General features: G+C 37.1%; 1 long non-coding RNA gene across 2 annotated transcripts in view; it reads left to right on the plus strand.

The window, feature by feature from the left end:
- Positions 1–19,137, plus strand: part of LOC118017398 — a 230,794-nt gene that overhangs the window by 35,418 nt on the left and 176,239 nt on the right. The gene's annotated exons all lie outside the window — the stretch shown is intronic.

The raw sequence follows: 19,137 nt of genomic DNA on the forward strand, positions 1-19,137 counted from the left end.
AAGAATGACTCAAACAAAATTGACAGCTGATCCTTGGCCAGGTATATAAGGTAGAGGGAAATATCCTAGGCAGAGGAAGTAGCAAGTGCAAAGGCTTGAAAGTAAGACAAAGTGAGATAGGTTCAGTAATCTGTGAGTAATGCAGTATCTGAGTTTATGGGATTGTAGGTGTGGGGGTTTGTGAAGAAGGAGGACTGCAGGGAGAAGTGGCTAGAAATATAAGCTGGATCTGAGTAGTTGAGTTTGTTCAGTGTGACATTAAGATTGCCTCTTCCTTCATAGATTCAAGTTTTAGTAGGAGTTTCCAACAATTAAACACAAAATAAAACTCCCTTCCTTCTGATGAAATTTCATGACTTTTTACTGCTTTTTTTTTTTGAAAAATTAAGATAGAAGTACAATTAATTTCCCAATTTTGTCCTAATAAAATAATCCAATCATCATGATATTGTGATGGGATAGATCATGATTTTTCAGATGTATGTTTATTCACATTGGAATAATTTGCCCTCCTTCTATAATATGATACCTTCTACAAGTTCCTCATGATGTGGGCTGTCTTACAGACGTCTACAATAAGGTTCTTTTGGAACTTTTGTAACTAAATTCATCTCTGAGTGGGACCAGAATAAAAGAGAGGTTTGTGTATTAGATATAATTGATGTTATTGCTGGGGACCACTGGTTAAAACAAATCTAGTGAATACAGAGGAAACCTTCACTTATGAAACACAGAACACACTCCTCTACCTGGTCTGAGCTACCAGTTCAGTCTCATTCATCCCAGCCACTCCTCCTTACTACACAGTGCCACTTGTCTCCTCTCTTGTCACTCTGGATCCCCCACTGCTCCTTGAATATCCTTGCCTCTTCATGTTAAGCTTTTGAACATGCTCTTTTCTCTCTCTGGTCCAGGTAGGGACATACCTTTGGCTGTTACAATAATGTTTTGATACATTTTAAGTAATTTGGCATCAGTTCCTTACTGTCATTTAGGTCAGCTATAACAGCTATTATTTGTTTTTAAATATTTTATTTATTTGACAGAGAGAGACACAGCGAGAGAGGGAACACAAGCAGGGGGAGTGGGAGAGGGAGAAGCAGGCTCTCCGTGGAGCAGGGAGCCCGATGTGGGGCTCGATCCCAGGACCCTGGGATCATGACCTGAGCCGAAGGCAGACGCTTAACGACTGAGCCACCCAGGCGCCCCTATAACAGCTATTATTAATCTTAAAATTAATTTGATGGAGAAAGAGGAATTGGTGAAAAGGAAAAAAATTGGGGGGATTGAGAAAGGAGACTCTTCCTCCAACTTTTCTATTCAGAGACAACATCTGTAATCCACATTCATAGCTAGCAGTTTAGAGGAGAAATATCCCTCTTTGAGATCCACCTGGGGGGAAGGAAGGAAGCAAGGAAGGAAAGAGAGAAGGAAGGAAGGAAAGAAGGAAGGAAGGAAGAAAGGAAGAAAGAAAGGAAGAAAAAAGGAAAGAAAGGGAAAGAGGAGTGGGGGAAAAGAAGTAAAGATAAAAGAATCTACTTTATTTTAGGTGCTCTTCTTCCTAAATGAGCATACACAATTTTATTTTAGTTAATCCTCATAGGTTCACAGTCCTGTGAGGTTGGAATCACTATTTCCATTTCACTTTGAAGCATAGAAGACTCAAAAAGTAAGTACTTCTGAGGTTTTGTAGCTACTAATATAATGGAGCTAGAATTCAAACCTAGGTTTTTAAGACTTAACGTTTACTTCTCTTTCCATTTCAATGACTACCAGCTCTGCTTTTTTTTTTTAGTTATGTTATTTACCGTACATTACATCATTAGTTTTTGATGTAGTGTTCCATGATTCATTGTTTGTGTATAACACCCAGTGCTCCGTTCAGTACGTTCCCTCTTTAATACCCATCTGCTTAATGCCTTCTTACAGGTAGGAAGTTCTGAGGTGGTAATTTTGGTCTCTTGATTTACAGCCCAATGTTCCAGTCTTATTCCATTTGCACTACAGGGTTTTGGATGGGAAGGTACATATTGTCCTATACTTTTGGTTGTGGTCATCAACATTAACCATCGACTGAATGGCCATCTGTTGGCTTAATTTAGCACATGGCATTACTCATGTTTTTTTCTTAGAAATGATTCGAAAGGTTAAATAATTTTTGACTACCAGGTATAGACCAAACAGCATGCATTGCATATTGTTGAGTAATTCTGAATTTTAAAATTATTCTTGGTTCCATGCCTTGCTCTTTAGAATATATTGAACTAAACATGGGCTAAGCTAGATGTTAGGCTAAGAATTTAATAAGCTGTATTCTAAAAGCCCTTCAGGCTCTGGGTTTTTGGCTATCATATTTAGAATTGCGGTGATAATGTGTTACAAAATAAGGGTAACGGGGAGGCACAAAATGGGAAGAAAGAGATTTTTATAATGTTGAAGTGGCTTCATGTATGGTGAAGAGTAAGAATAGGGTTGGCTGTCCTATAGCATCAGGCGATGACAGTTTAAAAAAAGAACACTATAGTAGCAATACTTTAAATGAGAAAATAGCTCTGCTTTATCTCATCCTGGCCAATATAAGATGTTTTATCTTTCCAGTTGACTGGATATATAAGTTCTTAATAGAGTTCTCAATAACAACTACAACAGCAACAAAAATAGAAATGAGTAGGCTATAAATGCTTTCAGATCCGCTGAAATTCAAGTGGGTATGTGATATGGAAGGGTTATATTCTTGTCTTTAAATTTTCTAATAAACTTGGTAACATGGTGTTAAAAGTTTATTAGCTTGATGTTGGTTAATCATCCTTATTGTTTCTGTTCTGGACCACAGTAAAGGCACACAAACCAAATTAACCAGCATACAAGCCCTATGTAAGAATCTCTTTAAAATAATTTATTTAGCTAATTCACTCCCACATTTTTGAGCTCTCTGAATTATAGAATTCCTCAAATGAACCAGTACCCCAAGTTGTTTGCCCAAATATAAAGATGAAAAGAAAAATGAGCTCTCTGAAAATACCCTCTGGGACTAATTACCCTGATCTGACTAGACTGGTTGTTAGATCTGAATTATAGTCATGAATAAGTTAGATCTTAATTAAAGTCATGTATGGGGTCCAAGAGGCAATGTCATACAGGCAAAAAAGCTGTTTTGTAATAAGTGGAAATTAGTACCATAATGTTTTATGAGAAATTGGGCTCCTGGTTAGAAACCTATCTGCTAAGATGTGTCAGAAATTTCAGGCTTAAAAAACTTAACCCATATTCTTTCACCATATATGGCTCTTTTTCTAAATTTTTAGTTCCGAGCCCTATTAATTGTTGGGTTTCCAATAACACAAATTAAATAATATATTTTCAAATTAGCCTTATTTTTCATTTATTTTCTTTCACCGGCAAATGTTTTGTAGCTTTATTTAAGGTTGTAAATTTTCCTAATAGTTCCCAACATCTTATATGGATGGAAGACATAGAAGCAAGGAAGATTCTGGTTAGGTTAGACAATAGAGGAGAGAATCTCCTGGTAGTAGAAGGCATTACACGTTAGAAAGTAGCCCTAGAGTACATAATGGCATTTTCTTCTCTGGAGGCCTTTAAATTTAAAGAAGTTTCCTTTGGAAGGCAAGGGGATGAACTGCTTCTATATTTCTTGTCTGTTCCTTTCACTGAACAATAAAAATGTTCTAAATTTGTCACCAGCCATCGGAAGGAAATAAGGTATCAACTGTGTACCCATAAACCCACCACTGGGACCACCCCCTTGTTAGGCCTAAGCTGAGGAGTTATGCACAGGGGATGCACATTCGAAGGAAGCCTACATTGAACGCTGGTTTACATTTTTCTGAAATTTTTCATTTAAGTCGAAGTTCCTAATATCTCCTGGGAGAAATAATTTCCTGGGGGAGGGGTGCACAGGAGTTTTAATTTTTACTCCCATTTGAGTAGGACTTAGGATTGATCATGTTTACAAAATGCCCTCACATCTACAGTGAGTTGATAGATAAATAGAAATGGTTATTCCCATTTTATAACTGGAGAAAATTAAGACTTGGAGAAATTCAGTGACTTGCTTAAGGCTGTAGAGCTGGAAAATGGCAGAGATAGATCTCAAATGCAAGTGTCCTGACTCTACTAGTGTTTTTCATACATCTTAACATTTTTTAAATGGGGTCAGAGTCCTACTTGGCTGGGAATTGAGGTAGTGAAGGAAGCTCAATAATGTTCTTTCTTAAGGGAAATTCTAAAAATTGCCAGAGTAGGGCTTTTTGCTGTTGATTTGGAGAGTTAAGGCCTCGATTTCAACTATCCCATCTACGAAGCCCAACATGTAATGTTACATTGATATGCACTTGAAGGTACTTGTATAGCCTAGGTCACAGACTCTCAAGTTCTTTTTCAATACATTGGTTCATAAATTCATATACCATTAGGGTCAGATAGGATCTTAAATATTTAATCTACTGTTTTGATTTACACAGGAGGAAACTGGAATAAAAGGGCTAATTCTATGCTTGTTCGATATAAATAACATATGAGAAATCTCAGTGAAAATTTTTTTTTAAAGAAAAATTCCAAAATAGAATAAGAACCACAAAAGCTCTGACCAATGTTCTTTAATAAGAGTTGAGAAGGAAATTAGTAGCTTCTATATTATTCAAATTTTAACATTACGTTTGTATAAAGGAATATTAGTATCATTATGACACATCCATGAACTGTCACACAATAGAGTAGGAGATGATGGATACAGATGATCTGTGATCCGAGAATAACCTGTAAAAACGCAGCAATTATTTCATTAGCAGATTTCTTGATTTTTGTAGTATTATCCTCAAGACTTAGTAGTCTTAAAGGGTATAGCAATTTGGAGATGAGTCTGCATTTCCATATAAATCTCTAGGCTGTGTGCAAAGGGAAGCAGTGAATTTAAAAATGTATGTGCTTGTCTTCTGCTGTCTTTTTCTGAATCATCCGTATATTTGAGTTTAGCCTACAGCATGCTTGTTTCTTATCCTAGTCCGTCCTTAAACAAAGTCATCTGCTAATAATGAATGTTCATTAATGCCTTGAATGACTTACATATGCAGTCAAATTGCACTTTTCTCAGAGACTGGATTATAAAATAAGAGCACACAGTGAAAATCATAGTCAAGAGTTGCTCTTGAAATGTCCCATAAGGTGTAGTATCAGAGTAACATGAATAAGTTTTTTTTTTTTTTTTTTAAAGATTTTATTTATTTGAGAGACAGTGCAGGAGAGCACAAGCAAGGGGGAGGAGCAGAGGGAGAGAGAAAGGGAGAAGAAGGCTCTGGGCTGAGCAGGGAGCCTGCCACTCAATCCCAGGCCCCTGAGATCATGACCTAAGCCAAAGGCAGACACTTAACTGACTGAGCCACCCGCGCACCCCAACCCAAATTAGTTTTATGCAGCTCATTTTCTTTCTTGTTTCTTGAAGTGAGCTCCAGATGAAGCATCTGACTTATTTTTAGGGGCCATATGATACAAAACAAAACAAACAAAAACATATGGCAGAATATGAGAATAGGTACAGAGCACGTGTGCGTGATGTGGGCTCATGGAGTCCAGACCCAGTAGGCTAGAGCAGGTCCCTCTTACCTCATGATCACGCTAGGTCATTCACGACTGAGTAAAATGGTGACAAGATTCACCTGCATTATTTAACTTGCTATTTCTCCTTCCCTCTTTCGTTTCTATGTGCATGGAATTGAATTAGCTAATTTAATTGCATAAATATGTGTTTTTTAGCATTGCCCTCCCAACTCTTTATGTCAATGAGTACTAAGTATACCATAAATAGGAATACCGCTAGGTATGATATTTGATGGCAACTGCTATGGTCTGAATGTTGTGTCCCCCTCAAACGCATATATTGAAATCCTAACCCCCAAAGATGATGTTTTTAGGAGGTGAGCCTGGGGAGGGCCTTGAGGGTGGAGCTTTCTTGAATGGGATTGGTGCCCTTATAACAGACACTCCAAAGAGCTGTCTAGACCCTTCCACCGTGTGAGTACACAACCATGAGTCTGTGGCCAGGACGAGTCCTCAGCAGACGGGGCTGACACACTAGCATCGGACCTCCAGAACCTCCAGAACCGTGAGAAATAAATTTATGTTGTTTATAAGCCACCCGTCTGTGCTATTTTGATACAGCAACCTGAACAGACTAAGGTAGGAGCATTTGAGTTTGGACTATAGAATGTCTCTTTCTTACCCCAAACAATCCTTAAATAAAATCTTTTTTTTTTTTTTAAAGATTTTATTTATTTATTTGACAGAGAGAGAGATAGCAAGAGCAGGAACACAAGCAGGGGGAGTGGGAGAGGGAGAAGCAGGCTTCCCGCTGAACAGGGAGCCCGATGCAGGGCTCGATCCCAGGACCCCGGGATCACGACCCGAGCCGAAGGCAGACGCTTAACAACGGAGCCACCCAGGCGCCCCCCCTTAAATAAAATCTGAGTAATTTGGTTAATTGGCTGTGACTTCACTACATATCACAGTTGATCTAAAACATATTTTTGCATTCTGGATGTTCAACAGCCTTATCACAAAACATATTTACTCTCATGGTAAGTGGTTCTTTGAATGGAATTAATCCAAGAGTGGTAGGGGAATTTAATGCGAATGATAACAGGCATGCTTTTGTGGGTTTAAGCACTTAAAGACTCCTTCCGGAAGTATGTACACTTACAGCAGGATTCTCAGGTTGAGCCTGGGCTGTATGCAAGGCTCAGAATTGGGCAGATCTGGGCAGAGTCTACGAGCAAAGAAAGAAAGGCTGAAGAGACAGGTCTGTGCAAAAGAAGCAGCCAGATCTATGAAGCTACAATATTCCTTTTTTTTTTTTTGTATCTCAAAACAGCTCTGAAAATAAAGATTATTTTTTCCTAAGTTTTCTGCAAAGATATTTGGTGGGAAAAGCCTGAAGTGAATTGATGCATATATCCTGAGCCTTTATTTGACCCTCTTGGAATATTCCTAAGTTTCACCGCAGATTATTGGAGTGTTTGATTATGGGTACTGTGCCACAACCTGCTTGGGGGGGGGGTATGAAATACATGGTGTGGACACTATGCTATCTTTTTCAAATTGGAAAAATTCTGAATTCTAAAACTCATTTGGCTTTCAGGGAAGGGATCGTGGACTTGTGATATTTTACTCTGCATTTTCTACATTTTTGTACTAACTTAATTTCCTTTAGGCCCCAGGTTTGCAGTTTTGTACCTGCTTACTGTCTTATATCTGACGTGACCTCTTCATTTATACTAAAATCTATGATTAGGGAGAAGGCTAAGTGAGGGTATTTATTCTTCAGATTTCTCTTCTGTATATAAAACTCTAGATAGAAAGTTTTTTGATTAAAGAACATTTCTGGTTACTGTTTCCATCATCCTTTGGTACCTCAAGTTTGAAAAAGTAGTAAAAATGACCCATTCGGTCAGAAAAAGCAAAACAACAAGAGTGATGGGTATGTCTGGAGAAGTCAGTGGCACTTCAGGTGTGGAATCACCATAGAGAGCATGAGGCTAATGGCCTCTCTATCACTGAGATTGTCGTCATGGGTGTAACTCACTGAGAACCAATGAGAAACACCCTCTGCTGTCCAGTATTTCAAAGCCCTTTATTGCTTTATTTGTTCAGAGGTGCATCAGGTAAATGGAGTGCTTATAATTGTAGGTGTAGTACCAGCCATTAAAGCAAATATATTTACAGCCCCTGTAATTATATTTTGGTAAAAGTTGTTCTGGATGGCTCGGCAGGACTCCTCCCTGTGTAGTATGTTTACTTCGGTATTTTTTCCAATGATGCAGAATGGCTTATAGTCCAAACATTTTCTCCTGATGATACTTTTATTTCTGGCATGACTGTCTTCTCTTTCAAGTCTGAAAGAAAAAAAAAAAGCAATTTATAGAAACATATAGAGTGACAGATAGATGTAATGCACTCCAGGAACTTACTGATTTATTGACCAATAGTCACATTAAAAAAAAATCTATAATCCAGAGGCTAATGAAAGAAGGAAGGCACAGTAAGCATGATATTAAATAGAGTCTGTGTTGAGGCATGATGTTTGAATTCCTCCCTTGATGTCCTTGTTCTTAGATATTCTTGCACAGATTTTTTCTACCGCTTAAGCATGTATGTAGAAAAACAGGGCAATAGATAATGTTTAACAGAAATACTGTATCACAGCTTTCTATTCAGTGGCAACATGAGCCTTCTCTTGGGAGTGTTTTAAAACCTTCTTAATTAGGTCATCTTTGGGCAAACTTGGGTTTCGGGCAAATTGAAAGTTATCTAAATTCTTTAAGATCACCTCAGTCCTATTTAGTGTCCTGGTGTGTTAATTTGCCAAATGTAACCTCAGGGAAGAGAAATGATTAAGTCAATAAATAAAGAAAATAAGTAAATGCTTACTTATACATGAGAACTATCCTGTATTTGTGTAAGATCTTTGACTTGTTTTGTGGAGTATGATATAAAATATATGCTGAAAGGAGTTTTCATTATAATTTTATAACTGTTTTTTTTTCAAAATGCATTTTCATGTTTTCTTTTTTTTTCCCCATAAAAGCTTTATAGGTTAGAAGGTCACTGGAAGAGTTATTTTCTCTTTTTTTTTTTATAACTTTGTAATGCTTAATATGGTGCTTTGAATAAGTGGTGGCTATGTACAATATGTTGGAATTGGAGATGTCTATTATAAAACACAGGATTCTGGGGGCGCCTGGGTGGCTCAGTTGGTTAAGCGACTGCCTTCGGCTCAGGTCATGATCCTGGAGTCCCGGGATCGAGTCCCGCATCGGGCTCCCTGCTCAGCGGGGAGTCTGCTTCTCCCTCTCCCGCTCCCCCCTCTTGTGCTCTTTCTCTCTCTCACTCTCTCTCTCAAATAAATAAATAAAATCTTAAAAAACAAAAAACAAAAAACAAAAAAAACCCCACAGGATTCTGGAGTCAAGTGAGAAAAAATATAAATTAGTATGTCTCATGGACATTTTGGGCCACTTAAAGCAGTGGAAATCTATAGTTTTGGCTTTCCCATACCTTTTTTTCTAATAGGAGATGGCCCCATGTTTTAATCATGCATCACAACATGTCAATCAGTGTCTCATCCAGTTCTTGACAACAGGAATTATGCCCTAGGCTCCTCTAAATATTGGATTTATTTTCCCATTAACAGTTCAATGGACACCTGTTTTTAACAGGGTCAATAATAACCTTTCCATGATATTTTATACATAGATGTTAAGAGAGAGAAACACATCCTTTTAGATTATAAGCTGTTAAAATAGACCAGTGAGCCATCTATCTTTCCACAGAGAGAGTCCGTTTGTTGAAAGAGAGGATGAGGCCAATATGCAAAAAGCAGCAAGGAATGGAGCCAAAATATGGAAAGAGGGTCATTGAACTCCTTGATCTAGCCATACCTGAATTTCACTTTTGGGCTTCCTAGTTATATGGCTCAATTTCCCTTTACTTAAGCTGGTGTTGGCTAGGTTTAATTCATATGTAACTTAAAATATTCTGACTAATAAATTTTGCAGCTTTGGAAATGAAAAATGGCTCAATAGAAATAGTTTTTGCCCCCTAGCAGTCTTGTCTGCTTTTTCAGAAGCTGACGTTAGGTAAAGGCTGATACTTTGGATGTTGATGCATAGATTACTCAATATAACTGAGAAGTGAAGTCAAATGTTTTAGTTATGCTTATTAAAAGCGTAGCTAGCAAAATAGCAGTGGATAATATATTCATTTACAGTGATGAACAGAAGGATTTGGTGTGAAGTGCATTTTAAAGAATAGCTAAATACAATGATGGCATATATACCCACTGAATCAGATGCTATCAATAATTGCTTAGCTAAATATTGACTTTTTTTCTTACCCGTAAGAATAATTTTTACTTTTCTCACCTAATTAATTTTATGTCTGCACAAAATGCCACTTGACTCTTCCTTTTGCTTCTCATCCTTTGCAATGAATCTTGCTACAGGTGCTGCAGCTACTTCCTACTTCAGGGTAGATTCAAAACTTTTAAAGCTATCTGTTTAGCTTCTGAGAGATGATTTCGATTTGCTTTTTGCTTCTAAAAGTACTCTGCAAGGGAAAACAAGGCTGCTGCCTGTGACTCTGTTCCATGTCTTGGACAGACACAACCAACCTCCCTTCCTCCCCCACCCCTTCCTTCCTTCCTTCCTTCCTTCCTTCCTTCCTTCCTTCCTTCCTTCCTTCCTTCCTTCCTTCCTTCCTTCCTTCCTTCCTTCCAACTTCTTCCTCCCTCCCTTCCTCTCTTGCTCTTCTCTCTCTCTTTCCCCACCTTTTCTTGCCCCCATGCATGGTCAAAGCAAAATGAAAAATGAGCTTCATTGTGGATGGATTGTCTTGGTTTTATCAAACCCTGTTGAGTATTTTCTCTGCTAGAGGAAAGATTATTTCTCCAATCATCCCAGTTACTCCATTTCCTTCCTTGAAACTGGAACATGGTCACCCCTCCCCATTTACATTATTTTAACACATATTTTAAAATAAACATGCACAATTAAAAAAAACAGATACAGATTGATTTTTTCATATATAGCAGGTTGGGTAAATATTTGTAAACCAAATGTTTATAAATTGCAAAGTTACTTTTAGGACCCTAAGTTTCTTTACTATTATTATCAGTCACCATATTGTCATAATTTCATAAATTTCTCCAATAGAATTAGCTTTGATGAATGCAGTGTGATTCGGAGTACTGTCAATACATAGTCATTTGACAGTTGTTGCTTTTTTAAACACTGGCAAGCCTGCAGCAAATTTTAAAATATATTAAAAGGTGTTTATCATACCCAGTCTCTAATAGATGTAATCACACAAAGGTTTTCAAGCCAGTTCAGAAGATTCATTTTATAGGCACAAGATTATGGTAATTTATCATTAATGTTATCTTCTGGATCCTGTAGTTTTGGCTGAGATAAAGATTTGCAGTTGCACATCTCCCTGTCCATGGTCAGTGTTCATCTTATAGCTAGCATCCTACCTAAGATGAGATTTATGCATTTGTTTTTGGTTCAAGGTTTCTTGCTCCCGCTGGCAAACACAGATGCTCCTTAACTCCTCTCCACCTGAATGTGCACAGAATATAATTATGACGGGAACTAACATTATCTGAAATACATTTCTGTTTATGCTTGTAGACCAAGGTCAGAACAATTAATCTGAATGATGGTAGCACCGCGGATTATGCCAAACAATATTTCCCACAGGAATGTGGTACCATATATCACAAATAAGCAAAATATTCATGCAAATCCTCTGCTGGCCTCTCTATCAACCCAGGTTTACTGTCACTAAATATGAAGTTGACAAAATAGACTGCAGGGAATGCAGATGTTTCTGGATGGCGTGTGTTTCATGCACATGTTGAAATAATATTGTGATGATTAATTCTTCCAGCTTTATTAAGATATAATTAATATATAATCTTATGTAAATTTAAGGTGTATGACGTGATGATTTGATATACATATATTGTGAAATGATTACCACGATAAGATTAGTTGACACATTGTGATGGTTATTTTTTTGTGTTGACTTTGACTGGACTATGGGTATCCAAATATTTGGTCAAACGTTATTCTGTGTGTTTTGGGATGAGATTAAATCAGTAGACTGAGAAAAGCAGATTACCCTCCCTAATGCAGCTGGGCCCCATCCAATCAGTCAAAAGCCTGAATAGAACAAAAATGCAGACCCCCTCCCCACCCCAGAGTGAATGAGGATTCCCACTACCTGACTGCCTTTTAACTGGGATATCCTCTTTTTCCTGCCTTTGGGCCCAAACTGAAATATCTGTTTTTCCTGGGTCTCAAGCATGTCAGGCTTTGGTTTGGAACTATATCATTGGCTCTCTTGGTTCTCAGGTCTTTGGGCTTGGACTAAAACTAAACCATCAGTTATCCCGGACCTCCTTACTCATTTTCTCATTCTCTCCCTCCCTTTCTCCCTTTTTTTCTGTCTCTGTCTCTGTCTTCTCTATCTATCTAAATCTGTTTAGATAGATGTATCCTATGGGTTCTGTTTGCTGGAGGACCCCAATACAAATATTACATTGATGATCTGTAAAATGGTGATGGTAATCTTTTTCTGCCTATCTGACAAAGGGTCTGGGGAAGTCCCAAGTCCATTGCAAACATCTAGGATGACTGGTATGATGATGTTGAATAATCCAGGTTTAATACTCCCTCCCTTCAGTTGCCTAGAGCAACTTGCGGTGTTGCGATAACACAGTTGATCTAGGTAGTCTCGCCCTTTGGGTTGGTGAAGGCATAACAGCTTAGGTCACTAAGGTCCTGACACCAGATTTCTGCAACTAAATAATTGAAAAACAGTTTTCCTTTAACCTTGAGCTTTCTGAGAACCAGGTAGAACAACAGCAACAAAACTGTGGCAAAGACCTGGTAGTTGGGGATTTACTGCCCCGTTTCACAGATTCTACAGATGAAAAGCCACTGCCTCCCTGGTTGGAGAAGAGGACAGTTTGGGAATCTCTGCCACCTCCCACCTCAGTCATCTCTTCCTTATTAAGAAAAATGGTCCATAGTTTGCCCTCTTCTGTATATGGGAAGTCGCGGTTTACCTTTGCATTAGAATCCTCTACAACCTCTCAACCGGCTATAATTTGGGACTAAAACCAACTGATAAATCAAGTTAGCAAGGTAATAATCATTTGACAGAATTGGAAGCTAATTCTTTAAACTGTTTTTGATTTGACAAAATCATCAAATCAATCAATGCCAAAAAAGGCCAGTCTTGTTACACCATGAACCTTTCATTATTGCCATTCCTTATCACTCTTGGCATCAATTACTTCAGCTTACAGGGCATAGAAGTCAGAGTTGTAGAGAGGTAGAGAGCAAAGTCTGGTGACCTATTGACTTGACTTCGACAGCAGACTGAAACTGCATTTTTAAACTAATCAGCCTGATATAAATTTTTCTTGTGTATAGATGTGATCTAAAACACATAAAAATATTCTGGGGCTTGAAAACACTTTATATCAGTCTAAAAGCCATGGTCTTTTAAATTGATTTTAAAAGCTATGGGCTTATGTAGGCTGCATTCTGGGATTTGAGTTTTATTTTCAACTTTAAATCTTTATTTAAAAAACAGGTGTATCATCAGAAAAAAAAAGTCTGAATCTAAGAGCAAAGGAATTTGATCCTGTGAGTGATTGTTGCTAAGGGACCATTTCATGCAAATTAATCTGTAAACATTTAACAGCTAGATACCTGATTGGGGGGAGGGGGGAGAGTGGAGAAAATTAGTCAGTTGGAGAGCAAGAAAATTACTCCCATCTGATTAGAAAAAGATAATCATGGTGTTTTCATGCAGACCAGCACCATCATGATGTTTCTTTAATTTCTCTTTCAGTTTTGCTTGCCTTGGGGTGAGGATAATCTGAGGAGTATGGGAGGGATACCTGGTGCTCGCTCAAAAGGTTACATGAAAGAGTAAGGCAACGGAATACATTTCATGTTAAGACAGCTATTCCAGTATCTCATTAAAGAAAAGATCAAAAGCTAGAAATATCCTTGTCAGATATTTTCCCCCAAAGCTCACTGGAGTTTTCAGAGTTGCTGACAAATTCTGGTTGAATTAGAAAGATGTATTTTACCAACATTTGAGGGAAACCAAGAATACTTACAGCCATGTTTGGGATTGGTTGGATCTTATCTGTAAAAGACAGGAAAGCTTCTAGGAAACTCAATTTTTTCTTTTAAATCTTAGTGATAAAAAAATCTAAAGTTAAAAAACAATAGCAAGTGATGGTTATGCTTTCTATCTTGCCTCTGGTGATGGTTACAAGACTCTGCACATAATGATAAACTATGTGCACGCACACAAACTCAGGAGTGCGTTTAGAACCAGCGAAATTGGAGTAAGTTCAGCAGATTGTATGGGTGTCAATTTCCTGATTGTGATATCACAATGGAGTTATGCAAGATGTTACCATTGGGGGAACTGGCAAAAGGCTTAATGGAGCTCCCTATATTACTTCTTACAACTACAATCTACAATTATTAGTTAGTTTAATTATTAATTAAAAGTTGCAACAGTTGTGACTATCATAAAATACATTATTTTTTTATTCACTTCCTTGAAAATTGATATTTAAACATTTTAAAAGCCCACATACTGAAATTACTCTGAAAAACTATGGAAGATAGCGGGAAGGGAAAAATGAAGGGGGGGAATCGGAGGGGGAGATGAACCATGAGAGACTATGGACTCTGAGAAACAAACTGAGGGTTCTAGAGGGGAGGGGGGTGGGGGGATGGGTTAGCCTGGTGATGGGTATTAAAGAGGGCACGTACTGAATGGAGCACTGGTTGTTACACGCAAACAATGAATCATGGAACACTACATCAAAAACTAATGATGTAATGTATGGTGATTAACATAACATAATAAAAAAAAAGGAGCATAAAAAAAACAAAACAACAACTATGGAAGAATTCAGAACCTGCAATTTTTCTACAGAGCAGGAAGCAATAGGCTTTCACTTACAGACCAAAAGAAAAATTCTGAATTACTGTTAATCTCATGCACGGTACTGATAAAATTGCTAGCATGTAACAAGTTTAACTTGCTTTAATCCAATAGGACAGAGTGGTGAATACATTGTAGTCTATATAAAGACCTATTCACTGTAAGTGTATAGGAAATTATTTCTTTTCATCATGTGGCCTTATGGATGAGTTAGTTTGAGCAGATACATTAAAAATTTTAGAGCACATTGAAATCTATTTTCCCATGATTTTCAAAAATATAGATAAATTTAAAAAATAATTCATTTGCAGTTTTATTATACTAAAGATCCTGCTGATTATGTGCAATGTTAAATATTTAGACAACTAAGCAACTTTAAAAAATTCTTAAAGATCATTACAAAATATGCACCAATTATTTATTTATCAACTAGGCTGTGCCAGGTAACAGATATAATAGTAAATGAGAAAAATGAGCTTTAATGTACCTTCTGTCTGCTGAGAATTTAATAGCATTATTGTACTACTGATAATGCTATTATATTAATAATATAAATAATAACACTGATGGTTAACTAGTAGTGTCAGATATGGTGCTAATCTCTCTTCATGTTTTCATTAATATTCACTATAAACCTTTTAGTAGATTCTAGGAGGGAGATGTCTGAGATAAAGGGGCTTTGACATAAGTGATAGAATGAACTAGAGCTTAAAAGAACTCAAGGTTCTGATAAATACCATTGGTAAATTACAAAAAGAAAAATCCATTGAAACTTAAAGCAAAAGCAATAAAACTCTTATTTGAACTGTACAGGAGAGACCTGGGAGCCCAAGGTATTGACCTATACAGAAGGAAATGTAATGTTTGTATACTGCTTGAAGCTTTAGGAAAAAATAGCTACATAGTCATACTAATGGAAACCTAGTTTCCTGGTACTCAACTTTTAAATACACTAACAGATAAATTATACAAAAACATTTTAAATGATTACAAGAGAAAAAGTAAATGCCAGTGTAACGTTATAGTTGATGGAGGAAGGGAGGTGGAAGGGAATGAGGGAAGATATTAGATTGGACAGAAGAGGGCATCCGGAGAGACCTTCTATAATTGATGAACAAAAGGCAGAATTTAAAGATGTTGTTTGAGGTTGCAGAGATCACTGTACTAAGGTGGAGGAAGGGGGGTGGGAGGGAAGAGAGTTCAAGCCTCCTCTACCGTAACAGGAAGTTAGTAGACAAGGTCCAAAGGTAATAAGCTGAAAGTTAACATATTAATAGTACAATTATTGAGGACAGGAAAACACAGCCAGAAGTGGCTAAACATGATTGTCTCTGGTATGTGGAAAGGTGTAGGGATGACTATGAAAGTTTCTTTTCACCACATCCCTTAGGTACTATTTGATTGCTTTAAAAAAATAAGCCACAATGGGGTATCACCTCACACCTGTTAGACTGGCTAAAATTAAGAAGACAAGAAACAACAAGTGTTGGTGAAGATGTGGAGGAAAAGGAACCCTCGGCACTGTTGTTGGGAATGCAAACTGGTGCAGCCACTGTGGAAAACAGTATGGAAGTTCTTCAAAAAGTTAAAAAATAGGTCTACCATATGATCCAGTAATCACACTACTGCATATTTTCCCAAAGAATATGAAAACACTCATTCAGAAGGATATGTACACTACTATGTTTATTACAGCATTATTTATAATAGCCAAAATATGGAAGCAGCCCATGTCCATTGATAGATGAAGGGATAAAGAAGATGTGGTGTGTGTATGTATATGCATACACACAAGGGAATATTATTCATCCATAAAAAAAGAATGAAATCTTGCCATTTGCAACATGGATGGATCTAGAGAATATAACACTAGTAAAATAAATCAGAGAAAGACAAATACCCTATGATTTTTTTCACTGATTTTGGAATTTAAGAAACAAAACAAATGAACAAAGGAAAAAAAGACAAACCAGGAAACAGACGCTTAACTATAGAGAACAGATGGTTACCAGAGGGGAGATGGGTGGGGAGATGGATGAAATAGGTGATGGGGATTAAGAGTACGCTAATGAGTACTTAGTGATATATGGAATTGCTGAATCATTATATTGTACACCTGAAACTAATTTAACACTATGTTCACTACACTGGAATTAAAATAAAATAACAAAAATAAACAAAAAATCAAAATAAAGCAAGATATTTTGTTTTATGTAGGAGAGTAAGATCCCCCATTAAGAAATATTTGAATTTCAGGCAGTCTGGGTGGCTCAGTCGTCAATTAAGCATCTGACTCTTGATCTCAGCTCAGGTCTTGATTTCAGGGTCATGAGTTCAAGCCCCATGTTGGGTTCTATGCTTGGTGTGGAGCCTATTTACAATAAACAAAACTTGAATTTCAGTTTTTCACTCACTTGACAAACCATTCACTGAGCATATACTTTATGTAAGGGTGGATTCAACTAAGAAAGTAAGATGATGATTTATACTGAGTATATTTAACTGAAATTAATTTCTGGTCCAAAAATTAAGATTTGGATGTTTGTGACTATATATTCAGGGTCTGAGAATGTGGAAAATGACATGGGTAGAATCATCAAGGTATACATCTAAGGTTTGGTAGTCATGAAGCTACTTATTTTAATATTTTGCATATATCCAAACTTGGTCATGATTTCTAAGAACCCAAATCAAGAATAATGATTTCTAGTCAACATTTAGTTCTTCCCAGCCCTATCTGTCACCTTGGCTAAGTGTTGAAGAAATCTGACCCCTGAAACTCTCAATCTTTTCCTCTGTTAAGGAAATATACTTCCTTACTGTGTAAGGCCCTAACTAAGTTGAGATGATAATTTGTGAGCATTTTACTTGCTGCAAAAAATTCTGAAGCATTCTGGTGAGGTAGCAGTGCAATGTCTGTACAGAAAAAGTTTTCCAATTTAAAACCTGTTCAAGTCTTGGGAAATTGTTGAAAATAATTGTTGATCTGAGGTAATTTGTTTTAAAAGATTAGGCTTTCAGTATAAAACACATTATTTCTGCATTTGTTATCGACATTATTATTTGCTTAAAAGCATACAAGTCTTGCTAAATAAAGCAGGCACTTGAAAGGCAAAGTTTAAGAGATAATAAAGGCAATAATTTTGTTATAGCAGCTACTTTGGATGGGCAGCCTCACTGCTAGAGTCTGTTTCCCTGTGACACTGAGCGGGGAGAGCACGGATTTAGCAGTTAGTTGGCAAAAGTGGAAGAGACACCTGGGGTCATAACTCAGATTGTCTCAGTTTCAGTGTATTCATCTGCAAAATGAAGAAGGACTACAGAGCTCCCTCGATTTATAATGGGGTTACGTCTCGGTAAACCTATCATAAATTGAAAACCTAAGTGGAAAATGCATTTAATACTATTACCTAACCTACCCAACATCATGGCTTAACCTAGCCTATTTAATTGTGCTCAGAACACTTACATTAGCCTACAGTTGGGCAAAATCATCTCACACAAAGCCTATTGTATAATAAGGCGTTGAATTTATGGAAAACTGTACTGAAGGTGAAAAGTGGAATGGTTGTCTGAGTACAGAATGGTTGCAAGTGTATCAGTTGTTTACCCTCATGATCACGTGATAGAGAGGGAGCTGCAGTTGCCCAGCATCGTGAGCGTACAGCAGAGCACCAGTGTGGGAAAAGATCCACATTCAAAATTCAAAGTATGGTTTCTACTGAATGTGTGTTGCTTTTACAGCATTGTAAAGTTGAAAAATCATCCACGAATCGTAAGTCAGAGACTGTTGGTATTATCATTCACTGGATCACTAACATTGTTGAATACCCAGTAATATCTGGCAGGTACTGGGTACTTACTGTCTGACAGTTTCTATATTGAGTGCTTTATACATGAATCTGATTTGATCCTCCCAACTATCAGAATCCACATTTTAAATATCAAGGGTCATAGAGGCCCTAATTCTTAGTAAGGATAAGTAATGGAAAAGAAACTGAAACCTATGTCTCTCTGATTCATAGTCCACGTGTATCCAAAGCAGAATTTGTAGACTGAATAGTGTTATACACATGCAATACGATATTTCAAGAGTAAATAGATGCCATGTGATTAATAAAAAATGCAGTTAATTTATTATAGACATGTTTATTTTTTTCTAAACAGTAGTTTCTGAAAGTGCAATTTTTATCCTTATGGGAAGTAAAAGAGGTTTTAGTGTTAAATAAACATCATCAGACTCCAGGTGACTGTACAACACCAGGGGTGCCATTCCCTGGATCCCTATGTGAATAAGGTCCAATGGAGTTGTGTAATGCACAAGTTGTACTACTGTGCATATCCAAATTCAAAGTCCGAATTTTATTGAAATGAGTATTGAAAAACAAAACATCCTTCATTGTATTGCATGTGTTTATACTATCAAAAATGTGCCTTTGGAGATACATAGTTAAGACGATTTGATTATGAGTAAAAAAAAAAAAAAAAAACAACCCACCAAAAATAATGGTGACAAACAAGACAAGTTTATTTCTAGGTCATTTCATGGCATCAGGGACCATGCATCTTTCTTGTTGCTCTGCC

Source organism: Mirounga leonina, unplaced genomic scaffold, assembly GCF_011800145.1.
Source record: "Mirounga leonina isolate KUSES-001 unplaced genomic scaffold, KU_Mleo_1.0 Mir_169, whole genome shotgun sequence".
Lineage (NCBI taxonomy): Eukaryota > Metazoa > Chordata > Mammalia > Carnivora > Phocidae > Mirounga > Mirounga leonina.